This window comes from Papio anubis, chromosome 6 (assembly GCF_008728515.1).
Source record: "Papio anubis isolate 15944 chromosome 6, Panubis1.0, whole genome shotgun sequence".
Lineage (NCBI taxonomy): Eukaryota > Metazoa > Chordata > Mammalia > Primates > Cercopithecidae > Papio > Papio anubis.
In genome coordinates this window covers 106518981-106534667 of record NC_044981.1, presented here as the reverse complement: position 1 = coordinate 106534667, position 15687 = coordinate 106518981, and the positions used below count along the sequence as shown (strand labels likewise).

The following is a 15687-nucleotide window of genomic DNA, read 5'->3' as shown; positions in this document are numbered from 1 at the left end:
AATAAGGTTCTTACCATTAAAATGAGCTAAAATACCCCCCTTAATAGTAGTAAGTTAATAACACTCTAATTTTTTGAATTTTCATTTGAGGGAGGAAAGTGAGAGATGTTTCAAATCTATGTTGCTCATCAGGCCTTGCCTAGGAAGAGAGGAAGTACATTTTAAGGTTCACTTTTGCCTGATCGGCCAAGAGAATGGAGATGATAATGATAAAGCCTTATAAAAAGAAAGTGAACATTTTATCCCTAAAACAAAACCAGCCAAGACAACTTTTTAAAAATTCCATTAGGGAAGGAAGATAAGCAAAGTCTTGTTTCAAATCTATATAAACTGCAGTCCGGCTGATAGTTGGGAGTATAATTTGATGGCCTCTGTATATTTGCACACATACTGTTAGCAGCAAAGAAAAAAAAATCAGGTGTGTATATTTTCTGTTTATTTCAGAGAACTCTATGAATTTAAGGCTGGGAAAATCTATCACACGAGCTTGTGATAGCAATAAGAGATAAGAACACAAGTAAAGGAAGGCCTTCCTGTAAAAAGTGCCTTCGAAATTTCTCATCACACACAACTGATAAAAACTCAACATGCAGAGCACACTAAGAATGCCAAGGTCTAAAATGAGATTGCTCTGCAAATAGAACAATATCGGGTAGAGTCAGTTTGCAACAAAGGATGAGGTGGGGTGAGTGAACAGAATAACAGGGAAATGCCCTTAGTGAAAAAAAAGACACACCGACAACAAATACCTCAGTGTCAGTGATGCGGCCCCCTCCTAGAACAGTACTGAGATGTAAACCCACTGGCAGGCCTCCTCTCTAAGCAGGACCCCAACATTTCTGTTCAAGAACCTTCCCAAGTGTCTGTTCAGCACTTCTTGGCACTTTTTCTTATGCCAACTGTATGGGTCTCATGTTGTCCCCCTGAAAGATATGTTGAGGTTTGAACCCCCGGTACCTGTGACTGTGAGTTTATTTGGAAACTAAGGCTTTATTCAGCTGGGATCATATTGGAGTGGTGCAGGCCTTAATCCAATCTGACTGGGATTCTCATCAGAAGAGAAGAGATACAGCGAGAACGCCACGTGTCGATAAAGGCAGAGATTGATGTGGCTAGACATCAAGCATTGCCAGGACTACAGAAGAAACGAAGAGAAGGATATGAAACAGATTCTTCCCTAGGTACTTCATTCAGAGAGAGCGTGGCTGTGCCCACACCTTTATTTCAGATGTCTTCCAGCCTCCAGAACAGCGAGAAAAGACATTTCTATTGTTTTTAGCCACCAGTTTGTAGTACTTTGTTACAGCAGCACAGCAAATGAATATACCAACCATGATTCATTATTAATAGTCTAGTGTAAAAAATCTTGTTTTCTACAGTGAGATGGCAACCTCCATGAAGGCAGCGTCCATGTACTATACACTTCTTCTCTGAAGCATTTAGTTCACTGTTCCAATAGATACCAAGCCCTTCAGTGTAACCACTAATGCCATGCGGTGTTCTGGAGTACAAAGTTAAGACTGCTGAACAGGTGGCAAATGGGTGCTAAAACCTGCTGGATGCTAATTGCTAACTGGATGAAGCCTCTGGAGTGGATTTGTCCTAAAGCAAATTGCTGTATATTTTACTTCGTAATTGTTTTCTAATGATTTCTATGTTGCCTGCTTCCATAAAATATTTTACTTGAGTGACACAACTAACAAGCATAAAACAGGACAATTAAAACAAAATGGAAAACGTTGGGGGGAAAAAAGAAGGATCAGAAAAGACATAGTTTCAGCAATGCAATCGTTACTACAACTGAGTGTTAACTGTACCTCTGAGCTTACTGGCAGCCAAGGAAAAAAGGTTTTATGGTTGGTTTTGGATCAAAGGGAAAACATTTAACTTCACCTGAAAAGATGAGTTTTCTATTTCTCATAAAACCTGTGAAAATTTGTATGTGAAGTCTTAAAGTAAATTTTTATGGAAACAATGTATATTCAAGAAACTAAATTGTTAGTTTCTTTGACAATTATTTGTCAGAAGACTTTGATGCATTTTGCAAATGGACAAGTCTTAAGTAACTCCTGGAAGGACATAGAGGATGTTTATGGATTTAGTCATTTATTCATCCCACAAACATTTTTAAGTAACTAAAATGTGTGAGGTGTAAGGTGTTAAGATCTAGGTGCAATCCCTGTCCTCAACGAACTTTTTGATTGGTGAAAATACAGTTCATAAGGTAGACATTGTAATGAAACATGGAATTACAGTAACAAAAAGAATGAACAAGGCATTTAGCAACACAGAACCTCGCTCAGGCCATAGCGCTAGGATGTTATTTAAGGTAAGATTCAATAGGAGATAAAATTACACAGTCCAGTTGCATTTTGTCCCAGTAGCTGGCAGGACTATTATCATGTACTATTTTTCTTTCTGTGCCTAACTTATTTCACTAGCATAATGTTCTCCAGTTCCTTCTATGTTGTCATCAATTACAGATTGCCTTCATTTTTATGGCTGAATAATATTCCCGTGTGTACATGTACCACATTTTCTTTATCCTCCATCTGTTAATGGTCACTTAGGTTGAATCCATAACTTGGCTATTGTAAATAGAGCTGAAATTAATTTTTTAAAATTACATTTCTGGCTTCTTTGGAAATAGGGAAATCTGAACCATATAGCAACAATTTGCTTCACGATTTGGTCATCTAAGTTTTGGAAAGCACTACCCTGGACGGTCTCCCACAATAACCAGTTGACTTGTGGTGTGTTTGTGGAGCAGGTTCACATAATTGATATGTTCTCTATGAGCTCCAAGTGTTAACACTCTTGTTTCCCAAAAGTAACTTATGTTGATAGATCAGAAACATTCAATTCAAGTTGCATGGTTATCATTCTGTTGCAAAAATGAAAGACTAGGCTTTTATTGTTACCTGAGTGTAATGCTAAGCTACTGTTAACCAAAGTGAGTTCAGAGGTACCTGAAAAATATGCATGCATTATTTTTCTCTCAAAAGAAGAGGATCAATCTGTTCCAACAACTATTATGTTGGTGCAAAAGTAATTGCGGTTTTTGCCATTTCTTTCAGTGGCAAACCTGCTATTACTTTTGCACCAACCTTAATAAATGAACAAGTACTTCAAATTCCAGAGCTAGGCAACACCTGGCATGGCAAGTTACATAAAGTGTAGTCATGACAAAAACCACCATTTACGGAGCATATGTAGTGCATCAGGCATTGCATTTCATGCTTTAGCTACATTTCCTTATTTAATCTCCACAATAAACATATGTGGCCTAAGTTATTACTGTCACTCGACCAACAAAGAACCCGAGGCTCCGGCAGAGATTTGGCAACTTGCCTGAGGTTTCCAAACTGGTCAACGGGCAAAGCTGGAATTCAAATCTAAGTCTGTCCGACACCAGAATCTGAGTTCTCAATTACTGGACTATTCCATTTCCAAAATCAAAGGTCTCAACACAAAACTACACTACACACAAACAAACTATACACGTACATATGCATACACTCATCTACTGTTGACCCTTGAATAATATGAGGCTTAGGGACACTGCTTCCCGGTTCCCACAGTGAAAAATGCCAGTCTAACTTTTGGCTTCCCCATAAACTTAACTACTAATTGCCTAATATTGACCAGAAATCTTACTCATACCATAAAATAGTCGATTAACACATATTTTGTATGTTATATGTATTACATTCTGTATTCCCATAAGAAAGTAAGCTAGAGAAAAGAAAATGTTATTAAGCAAATTATAAGGAAAATATATTTACCATTCACTAAGTGGAAGTGGATTATCATAAAGGTCTTCAACCTCATCATCTTCACGTTGAGTCGGGAGAGGAGGGGTGAGAGAAGGGGTTCATCTTGCTGTCTCAGGGGTGGCACAGGTGGAAGAAAATCCATGTCTAAGTGGACCTCTGCAGTTCAAACCCATTTTGCTCAAGCATAAACTGTATATACATACTACACACACACACACACACACACACATACACATACACACACAATAGATACTATGTGCCCAATATTTTAACAATTATGACAAACGCATATTGTGTGAAATCTTTTTTAGAGCTGTGTTTGATGAGATACTGTGAACTAAGTGGATTTACTGGATTTTAGCTACAAAGAGCTTGACAATCTATAGGACCATCATAATGGGAAAAGTTCAAATTGTTTAGAAGACAATATTGAGAAAGCTGATTCATTGTATTGAGAATAATGAAAATGCCTATAGAAATGCAGATTAAAATAACAATGATACACTTAACAGATATTCTATTGGCAATACTAGAAAGCTGGAAAAAGCCAAGTGTTGGTAAATATGTGGAAATACAGCAGCGGTTCTCAGCCTTATTTGCATATTAGAATCTCCCAGGGAACTGTAAATAATACTGCTGTGTCTATTCTGCTCCCAGAAAGTCTGGCTTAATGAGCCTGGCTTATAGCCTAGGTGACTGGATTTTTAAAATCTCCCCAAGTGAGCCTAACATACAGCCAGGCTTTAGCACCACCAAGATAGAAAAGCTCTCATGGTTACCAGAGCCCTTGTAGCCATTCTTAAGAACAACTGCTGTACTGGAATTATATTTATGTATATCACGTGATCCAACAATCTTGATCCTGAAGATACATCCCAGAGAAATTCTCACGATGGTCCCAAAAATACATGTATTTTCAAGGATGTTCATCCTATTGTTATTCATATAATAGGACTGCAGACAATCTGTTTGTCCATCAAGGGGTGAATAAATGACCAGGCAGGAGACTGGATACAAGAGCCTGGCATATAGGGGAGAAGTCTGGGTATGAGTTAGAGGGTCACCAACCTATAGATGACATTTTAAGTCACAAGACCTAATGAGATCACTTAGAATGTAGATGGGTAGATGAGGCAAAGGCCAAACCTTAGATACTCCTATATTTAGGGATATGGTATAGAAAGAAGGAGCCAGCAGAGGAGATGAAGGTGGAGTGGCTGGTGAAGAGGAGGAAGACACGTAGAAATGTGGTGTCAGGAGAACCCTGAGAAGCAAGGAGTGGTCATCCATGTCACCTGATGCTGAGAAGTCAAGCAAACTCTGACTCTGATGAGAAATAGTTTTTGGCGATGTTGATAAGAGCTGTTTCAGTTTCTTGGTGGGGACAAGGGCCAATTAAAATAGATTTTTGAAGAGAATGGGAGGTAGGGAAGAGAAAGGAGTGAGTGTAGTGAGTGTTTTTGGGGAATTTTATATGAGCATAAAAGAAAAGTGGGATGATATCCAAAAATCTAGAGGGAGATGTGGGGCAGGGTGAGTGTTGCTTTAAAGGATGGTTACTATGAAGATGTGGCTGACCGTCCTGGGGAAGGATCTAGTAAAGATGATTTGATTGATATTGCAGTAGAAAAAGGAAGCAAGGTCATGGGGGCGGTGCAAGGAGATGGATTCCAGGCACACATTTAGGGCAGGGAACCTGGCAGAAGATGCAAGTCTGTTGGTGGAAGTGGGGATGAGAAATGTTTGTTTCTTTTTTTCCGTAAGTATGAAATACAGCCATCAGCTGAAAATGAGAGGTGTAGGAGATGTTGGAGATTGGATAAGAGAAGACGTTGTGAAACAGTCACTTGATTTACAAGAGAACTGTTGTTGTCGGCTGGATCATTGCTGTTGTGACTGACGTCAGTTTAGATGCTATTTTCTTAAGAAATATCTTAGCTGCCCTAATAGTCAGAACGTCCCCTATTCAAGCCCTTAAACATCCTGTTGTCATGGATGTTTATTAGCCTCTGTGTTCTTTCTTATCACTTCCTATGACAGAGTTTGGGTTTAGAGTTAGAAACCCAGTGCCTGGCACAATGTTCTCCACATATATTTAATTGGTAAATGAATTGTTGTTCATGTATGGAAAGATTATGTGTCAACAGAGTGATACCTATTTTAAAGCATACAGGATTATTTGCAGTGAAGTCTGAAAGTGTTCTCTTGGGGATGCAAGTAAATCAAGGCTAAGTATTTAATAATCAACAATACTACCATCTTGATTCAAGATTTAAGTATCATTCCTCCTAGAATTATCCCACATATTGTTTTCAAATAAGTGTAGCAATAATTGCACATAAACAGACACATACCGTTAAAATTCAGAAAGCTAGTATTGGGGAAATGACTCACAAGGATGCAATCTTCCCAGTCCAAATTTTGTAGGATAAAATCTCAGCAAAACCGATGCCTCTTAGCATTTTAAGTCAATGAGATCATATTGAGAGTGAAATATATTACCTCGTCCTAAACCTCTATGGGCTCCATATACTCTTGATTTAGACTGCAATTTTTTCCAATAAGCTATATCCGGATTTGGAGGAATAAATTTTCATTATATGTACCAGCTAATCCTTTAATAACTGAAACCAGTGTGGGTAGCTGACACTTAGATGCCCTCAAAATTACTTTGCTCAAATGTTGGCTGTAAAACTATGTAGCTCTATGCATGAGATACACAGGAAAAAATGTTTTTACAAACCTGGATCTGTCATAAACAGTATCTTCAGGCTCTACTCTCTTCACAGCAGAGATAATTTTTTAGCTATTGAAAAATATTCCAAATCACTTTCTAGGTAAAGAAGATACAATAAATAAAACATTTGTCTTTTGGGGCTTAGAATCATGTGATTATAACTAAAAAGGCCCGACTTCTTTGAGTTAAAACATGGTTGTCTTCCCTTCCTTCCTCTCTTCCTCCTTCAATCTTTCCCTGTCTGCCTCCCTCCCTCTCTTCTTTCCTTCATTTCTCCTTTCCTTCCTTTCTCTGTCCCTCCCTCTCTTTCTTGCTCTCTTTCCCTAACCTCTCTTCCTCTCCTCTTTTCTTCCTTAGTATCTTTATTTATTTATTTTAATTTTGTGTGTGTGTGTGTGTGTGTAGTTTTGTTTGTTTGTTTGTTTTTGTTTTTGTTTTTGTGATGCAGTCTCGCTCTGTCTCCCAGGCTAGAGTGCGGTGGAGTTATCTTGGTTCACTGCAACCTTCACCTCCCCGGTTAAAGCGATTCTGACGCCTGAGCCTCCCAGGTAGCTGGGATTACAGGCTGCTGCACCACGCCTGGCTAATTTTTGTATTTTGGTAGAACTATGTTGGCCAGGCTAGTCTCCAACTCCTGACCTCAAGTGATCCGCCCTCCTCGGCCTCCCAAAGCATTGGGATTACAGGTGTGAGCCACCGTACCTGGCCTTATTATCTTTCTTTTAAACAACTATGTATCAAGGGTCTACTCTGCACCAGGAACTGGGGATATAAAAACAAAAAAGGGGCCGGGCGCGGTGGCTCACGCCTGTAATCCCAGCACTTTGGGAGGCCGAGGCGGGCGGATCATGAGGTCAGGAGATCGAGACCATCCTGGCTAACACAGTGAAACCCCATCTCTACTAAAAATAAAAAAAATTAGCCAGGCAAGGTGGCGGGCACCTGTAGTCCCAGCTACTCGGGAGGCTGAGGCAGGAGAATGGTGTGAACCCAGGAGGCGGAGCTTGCAGTGAGCCGGGATTGGGCCACTGTATTCCAGCCTGGGCGACAGAGCGAGACTCTATCTCAAAAATAAAAATAACAATAATAATAAAGGACTTGATGGTTACATATTGTATGCAGGTAACAAAATATCACATGTACCCCGTAAATATGTACAATATTACGTATCAAAAAAATTACAAAAATAAATGAAAGGCACTGCAGTGGGAGCAAAATTACACGAATGAACAAAACACTGAGTGATACGTGCCAAAAGAGAGAAATAAAGTTTCTCTAAGAGAACAACAGGTTAAGGAATTCATGTTTTTGAGAATAAAGACCAAGAGCTTAGTAGTACGTCAGAAAAGTCTTTAAGGAGAGAGTAACATTTGAGTCAGACTAGTTGATAGGTAAACTAGATTACGAAAGTTGGTTTAAAGAATTTCAAGGAAAATTTTCATGGATACAGTTGTGTTGTTTATTTTCCAAATATGTGAAGTTTTTGAAGATATTTTATCATTATCAATTTCTAATTTAATTCTATTATGGTTAGAGATCTTGAAATGTATTAAAACTTGCTTTACAGTCCAGCATATGGTCTATCTTGGTGAAAGTACATGTTCACCTGTAAATAAAGTGTAGCATGAAGTTGTTGGATGTATTGTACTGTAAAAGTCAATTAATTCATTGTGGTTCGTAGTGACTTTCAGATCTTCTGAAATTTTTTTCTCAATTGTCAATTACCTAGAGAGGTGGTGTTTAAAATCTCCCTCCATGACTGTTGATGTTTCTTCTTGTTCCTTTAGTTCTGTCAACTTTTACTTTATATATTTTGAAGCTCTGTTATTAAACACATATACTTATGATTGTTTTGTCTTCCTTATGAATCATTTTGAAATGTCTTTTATCTGTTTTTAAATATCTCTCTTATCTTTGATAACAATTTTTGTCATGAAGTGTACTTTATCTCATATTAATATGTCCATGGCATCCTCTTCACAATGATTCCATAGTGTATGTTTTTCACCCTTTTACTATCAACCTGTTTCTGTCTTTATATTTAAAGTACTTTTGCTGCAAATGAAAGGATTGTATTCTTTTGTTATGGCTGAATAGTATTTCATTGTGTGTATATGTCAAAGTTTCTTTATCTATTCAACTGTTGTTGGACACCTAGATTGATTCCATATCTTGGCTATTGTGAACAGTGCCACAATAAACATGGGGTGAAGATGACTCTTCAACACGCTGATGTCCTTTTTTTGGGGAAAAATTCCTAGTAGTGGAATTGCTGGATCATATAGTAGTTCTATTTGTAGATTTTTGAAGAACCTCCATACTGTTGTCCACAGTGGCACTACTAGTTTACATCCCCAACAACAGCCTTTATTGTGCTGGGGCACTTTCCTTCTATATCCAATTTATTAAGATTTGTTATAAAGGAATATTAAATTTTGTCAAATGCTTTTTCTGTGCCTATTGATATGATCATTTGGTTTTTGTCCTTCGTTCTGTTAATGTATTATGTCTATTGACATGCCTGTGCTGAATCATTCTTGTATTCCTGGGATAAATCCCATTCAATCCTAGTATATTAACTTTTTGACTGCTGTTGAATTTGGTTTGCTAGTATTTTGTTGAGGATTTGTGTATCTATATTCATCAGGAATATTTGCTTATAGTTTCCTTTTTGTGTTGTGTGCTTGTCTGGTTTTGGTATCAGTGTTACTCTGGCCCTGTAAAATGAGTTTGAAAACATTCCTTTGACTTCAATTTTTGGAATATTCTGAGAAGAATTGGTATTAATTCCTTTTTAAAGGTTTGGTAGAATTCGGTGGTGAAGCCATTGGTCCCGAATTTTCCTTTGTTGGGAGACATTGTATTAATGATTTAATCTAGTGACTTGTTATTAGTCTGGTTAGGTTTTATGTTTCTTTCTGATTCAATCTTAGTGGGTTGTATTTCTCCAGAAATTCATATATTTTCTCCAGGTTTTTCAAAGTTACTGTTGTATAGTTGTTCATAATAGTCTCTAATAAACTTTTGTGTTTCTGCGGTATCTGTTGTGATGTCTGCTTTATTATTTCTCATTTTATTTATTTGGTCTTGGAAATGCATAAATTCATTTATTCCCTGTCACTATCCTTTTTGTTAGGTTGGCACGTTTATTACATTATGCATAAATATCATATTTCAATGCTATAGTTTTTAAGTAAGTCATATATTTTAAAGAGATTAAGAGGAAAAGTTGTAATTAACATTTACTTATAGGTTTATCGTTTCTAGCACTCTTCATTTTTCCCTCCAAATATAATTTTCCTTCTCTTCACTTCAGACTGAGTCACTTTATTTTCCATTTGTTTGTAGTTCAGGCTGTCACTGATGAATTCTCCTAATCCTAATTTATCTTAAAATGTCTTTATTTTTCTTTCATTCATAAAGGACTTTTTGGGGCATACAATTTTGGGTTGACAGCCTCTCCTCTACTTGCCCCAGCATTGTGGATCTAAAGTGGTATTTCTCTATGGCTTTAGTTTGTGTTTTCCTAGTAACAAATGATGTTGAGCATCTTTTTTGTTTAAATTTCTATTCCAAATTTTTAATTTTTACCCATTTTAAGTTGGGTTGTCTTATTATTGAAGTGTAAGAGTTATTGATATATTCTGGATACAAGTCTCTTCTCAGATACATAAGTTGCAAATATTTCTCCCAATCTGTGGCTTTCTTTTCTTTCTTCATAGTACTTTTTAAAGAGCAAAAGTTTTTTTATTTTTATTTTTATTTTACTTTAAGTTCCTGGATACAAGTGCAGAATGTGCAGGTTTGTTACATAGGTATACCTGTACCATAGTGGTTTGCTGCACCTATCAACCCATCATCTAGGTTTTAAGCCCCGCATGCATTGGCTATTTCTCCTAATGCTCTCCTTCCCCTCTCTCCCCACATCCTGACTGGCCCTGCTGTGTATTGTTCCCCTCCCTGTGTCCCTGTGTTCTCATTGTTCAATGAGAGTGAGTTGAACTCTCTCTCTTATGAGTGAGAACATGTGGTGTTTGGTTTTCTGTTCCGATGTTAGTTTCCTGAGGATGATCGCTTCCAGCTTATCCATGTCCCTGCAAAGGACATGATCTCATTTCTTTTTATGGTTGCATAGTATTCCATGGAGTATATGTACCAAATTTTCTTTATCCAGTTTATCATTGATGGGCATTTGGGTTGGTTCCAAGTCTTTGCTATTGTAAATAGCACTGCAATAAAGATATGTGGCCTGTGTCTTTATGGTAGAATGATTTATATTTCTTTGGGTATATACCCAGTAATGAGATTGCTGGGTCAAATTGTATTTCTGGTTCTAGATCTTTGAGAAATAACCACACTGTCTTCCACTAATTTACATTCTCACAAACAATGTAAAAGCCTTCCTATTTCTCCATAGCTTCACCAGTATCTGTTGTTTCTTGACTTTTTAATAATCACCATACTGACTGGCATGAGATGGTATCTCCATACGATTTTGATTTGCATTTACCTAATGATCAGTGATTTTGAGCTTTTTTATGTTTGTTGGCTGCATAAATGTCTTCCTTTGAGAAGTATCTGTTCATATCCTTTGCCCACTTTTTGATGGCATTGTTTGTTTTTTCTTGTAAATTTGTTTAAGTTCCTTGTAGATTCTGGATATTAGACCTTTGTCAGATGGGTAGATTGCAAAAATTTTTCTCCCATTCTATATGTTGTCTGTTCTCTGACCATAGTTTTTTTTTGCTGTGCAGAAGCTCTTTAGTTTAATTAGATCTCATTTGTCAATTTTGGTTCTGTTGCAATTGCTTTTGGCATTTTCGTCATGAAGTATTTGCCAAGGCCTATGTCCTGAATGGTTCTGCCTAGGTTTTATTCTAGGGTTTTTCTGGTTTTGGGTTTTATATTTAAGTGTTTAATCCATCTTGAGTCAATTTTTGTATAAGGTGTAAGGAAGGGGTCCAGTTTCTGTTTTCTACATACGGCTAGCCAGTTTTCCCAGCACCAATTATTAAATAGGGAATCCTTTCCCCATTGCTTGTTTTTGTCAGGTTTGCCGAAGATCAGATGGTTGCAGATGTGTGGTGTTATTTCTGAGGTCTCTGTTGTGTTCCATTGATCTATGTGTCTGTTTTGGTAGTAGTACCATGCTGTTTTGCTTACTGTGGCCTTGTAATATAGTTTGAAGTCAGGTAGTGTGGTGCCTCCAGCTTTGTTCTTTTTGCTTAGCATTTTCTTGGCTATACAGGCTATTTTTTGGTTCCATATGAAATTTGAAGTAGTTTTTTCTAGTTCTATGAAGAATGTCAATGGTAGTTTGATGGGAATAGCATTGAATCTACAAATTACTTTGGACAGTATTGCCATTTTCATGATGTCAATTCTTCCTATCCATGAGGATAGAATGTTTTCCATTTGTTTGTATCCTGTTTTATTTCCTTGAGCAGTGGTTTGTAGTTCTCCTTGAAGATGTCCTTCACATCCCTCGTCAGCTGTATTCCTATGTATTTTACTCTCTTTGTAGCAATTGTGAATGGAAGTCCATTCATGATTTGACTCTCTGCTTGTCTTATTGTTGCTGTATAGAAATGCTGGTGATTTAAAAAATGCAAAAGTTTTAATGTGTGATTTAGCAATAGTTTTCTTTTATTGGTTGCAATTTGGGTGTCATATCTAAGATATTTTGCCTAACTCTAGGTTATGAAGATTTACCCTCTTTTTTTCCTAAGAGTCTGAGTTCTCATATTTAGTTATATGATCCATTTAATTTAATTTGTGTGTAATGCATTAGGTAAGGCTCTAAAATTTTTTTTTGTTTGCATGCATATACATATCCAATTGTCTCAGTATAATTTGTTGAAAAGACTATCCTTTCTTCATTGAATTGCCTTGGTATATTTGTTGAAAGTCAATTGACCATAAAAGTAAGGGTTTATTCCTGAACACTAAATTCTATTCCATTGGCGTAGATGTTCATTCTCATGTCAGTAATACACTCTTTTGATTATTTTAACTTTTTAGTAAGTCTTGAAATCAGGAACAGACTTAAAGTCCTCCAAATTTGTTCTTTTTTTGGTTCTTTAAAAAAAAAAAAAAGCTTCTATTCCTCTCCTGGTATTTCCTATTTGTTTATCATGATTGTATTTTTCTTTATGTTCTTGAGCATAATTATATTAGCTGCTTTAAAACTCTTGTCTGCTAATTCCAGCATCTCCATGTTGGTCTACATGATTTCCTTTTCTCTTGTGTATAAGTCCCATTTTCTGTTTCTTTGTATGTTAGCTAATTTTGAACTATAGTCTAGACTTTGTGCATGCTATATTGTAGAGACTCTGGATCCTGTTATTATTGTTCAGTTTCAAAGATTATCTTGCAATAAGTGGAGAAATAATGATGAAATTAGATGATCACTTCTTAAAATTCCTAATAAGCAATTGATTTAGATACCAATCACCAATGGATGATATATCAATTGAAACTGGATAGTTGTTTGTGTATAGCTATTTAAAAACATACAATAGATTGTTGCTAATTATAATCACTCTATAGCTCTATAGAGGACTATAACTTATTCCTTCTATCTGGCTGTGCTTTGCCTCCATTAACCAAACTTTGGCTATCTTCTCCTCCTAAAATAAAGTTTTAAAGCAAAATAATCAATAACATGAAATTTGCATAGAGAAGATTACATGATGTTAGAGTTTTTAAAAATGTTACCAAGTGTGATAATGTTCATTTTTTATAGAGAAAGGTGCTTTTTTTAAGGAGATGCAGACTGAAGAATGTAGAAGTGAAATGTCCTAATTCCTATAACCCACTTTCAAGTTTTAGGTTCAGGAAAACAGAGATTAGACATCTACATAAATAAATCATATGTGATCATGAGAATGCATGCTGAATCTAGGTGATGAGTACATACGTGCTCATCGTATTATTTCAATTTTACTATATGTTTGAAAATTTTCATAATAAAATATCAACAAAAAAATCTCTTTCAGCATTTTCCCATCCAATAGCTATCGGGTTTCTGGGTAAGAACTGATCCCAACACACTTTTGCTATTCTGTCTCCTACCAGGGCTTTGTCACTTATTTTCCCCTGGAAAGAATGCAAGACAATTTCTAGGCCAGTATCTGCCTCTATCACTCATACCTGAGAAGTAATTCTTTCTTTATTCAGGTATAACATTGGACAAAAGAAAAGAAACTGAGACCAGAGGAAAGAAGTTTCTGTTGTCTCTGAGGCCTTCCATAAGAGCGAATGATGAACTGACCTTATTTCTCAGATCTGGATGTAAACATGCCATCTTTCTGCCTGCTGCATCTGTGACCTCACCATGCCCAGCATAAGCTTATGCTGACCCCAGAGTGTGGCAGTATTATTCCAACTCAGTGGTTTGAGGAGAGCTTCCTTTGAGGGTATTCTGTCAATGATTCCATCTTTCCACTACCCAGGAAGGTCCTTCTCCACCCCCACCTCTTCATTCCTGAAATAAAAGCCATTGAATAGTTCAATCAGCTTCATTAGTTGGCTAGTGTCAAGGGCCATTACAATCTCTCCTGTGATTTGATGATATCTCTTCACTTTGTTATTTTTCAGCTCCTAATTGCACCCTATACTTTTGACATCTCTATTGGACTGATGTTAATGTCAAGTTGTTCTGATTTATGTGCTTCATTGAAATCTGGTACTGAGGCAGCTGATACATGAATTGGTTGAGGACTTTTTGAAGTGCTCTAGCTACAAGCCTTTCTTTTTGACTTCTGTAGCACCTAGAAGTAGTTTTATTTTTGAGAAAAGAATAAATGCATATGAGTTTGAAATTGCACATGATGTTAAAAGTGCATCAACTTATGTTCAAATTAGAAAGGGAAGATATTAATAATACTTAATATTATGCAATTTTTTGGAAAAATTAAAATAACTTTAAAAAACCTTTATAAAAGCAATACATGCTCATGGCCAGAAAACACACACATACACATTCCCCGAATCCAAAATACAGAAGATCAAAGAAGAAAATAAAAATTAACCACAAACACCTTCACATTCCTTAGATTTTTGCTGTACAATTTGAGAGTTTTTCTTTGTGTAAAAATATCCACTTATTCATTTTTTATTAAAAAATGCAAGAGACAATGGACATTTGATTCAAACCTGTGTTCTATATACTGTATGCCGCAGACTTGTTTTCATGCCAGTAAATATAGATATTTATAATTTTTACGGTTTTGTTACATTTCATTCATCAGTAATTAAACAATTTCATTTGTATGAACATTTATATCATTTGAAAACTTTTCCTTATCGTGTATATGAAACTATCTTGATCCCCACCTAAACCAACCACACAGTCAGTCATTTTTCTAGTCCTGCTTTGTGAGAGTCCAGCCCATTTCCTACCAAAATGATTTCTATGACAAATCCTTCAACACGTAAATTTGGGAAACACTAATAACAAAGTCAAGCAGTCTTAATTACTCATGGGATTCTTGGGGTTCTTAATACTATACTAATCCCTGTGAGTCAACAAGAGGGAGATACGGCAATCATCATTTCCCAAATCCATTTCCTCACAGAGCATGTCAAGGACTTAATGTTCCATGGAAAACAATTTTAGAAATAGTATTCTGATGCCATGTCATCCTTGTTTATATTCCTTTCTATTTGGGTGTCTCGATGCCAACTGAAGTTCAAACTTTTCTTTTATAATAGATTTATCATTTTTTAAATTACTAAATAATGAAAAAAGTTCACTTCAATTAAAGATGCGTTTATTGGGTATCTACTTTGTGCCATGTATTGTGTAAAGTAGTGGAGATAAAAAGCATTCATAAGAAACTAAATTTATATAATAGAGGAGCTCCTAGTGGAGCCTAATGATTCCTTAAGAACTTTAGTAGGTTTGGATTTGTGTCCCCATCCGTGTCTCATGTTGAAATGTAATCTCCGGTGCTGCTGAAGGGGCCTGGTGGGAGATGATTGGATCATGAGGGTGGTTTAGCACCATCCCCCTAGTGGTATTCTTGTGATAGAGTTCTCATGAGATCTGGTTGTTTAAAAGTGTGTAGTACCTTCCCACTCTCTCTCTTTCTCTGCTCCCAGCCATGTGAAGTGCCAACTCCCCTTTCACCTTCCATGATGATTCTAAGTATCCTGAGGCCTCCCCAGAAG

The 15687-nt window shown here is 36.6% G+C and overlaps 1 long non-coding RNA gene across 1 annotated transcript in view; it reads left to right on the top strand.

The window, feature by feature from the left end:
- Positions 1 to 15487, top strand: part of LOC103883934 — a 115926-nt gene extending 100439 nt beyond the window's left edge. The window contains exon 6 of the long non-coding RNA XR_001902034.3: positions 13693 to 15487. This is a non-coding gene — a long non-coding RNA (uncharacterized LOC103883934). The remainder of the gene's footprint in view (positions 1 to 13692) is intronic.
- Positions 15488 to 15687: the final 200 nt, after the last annotated feature.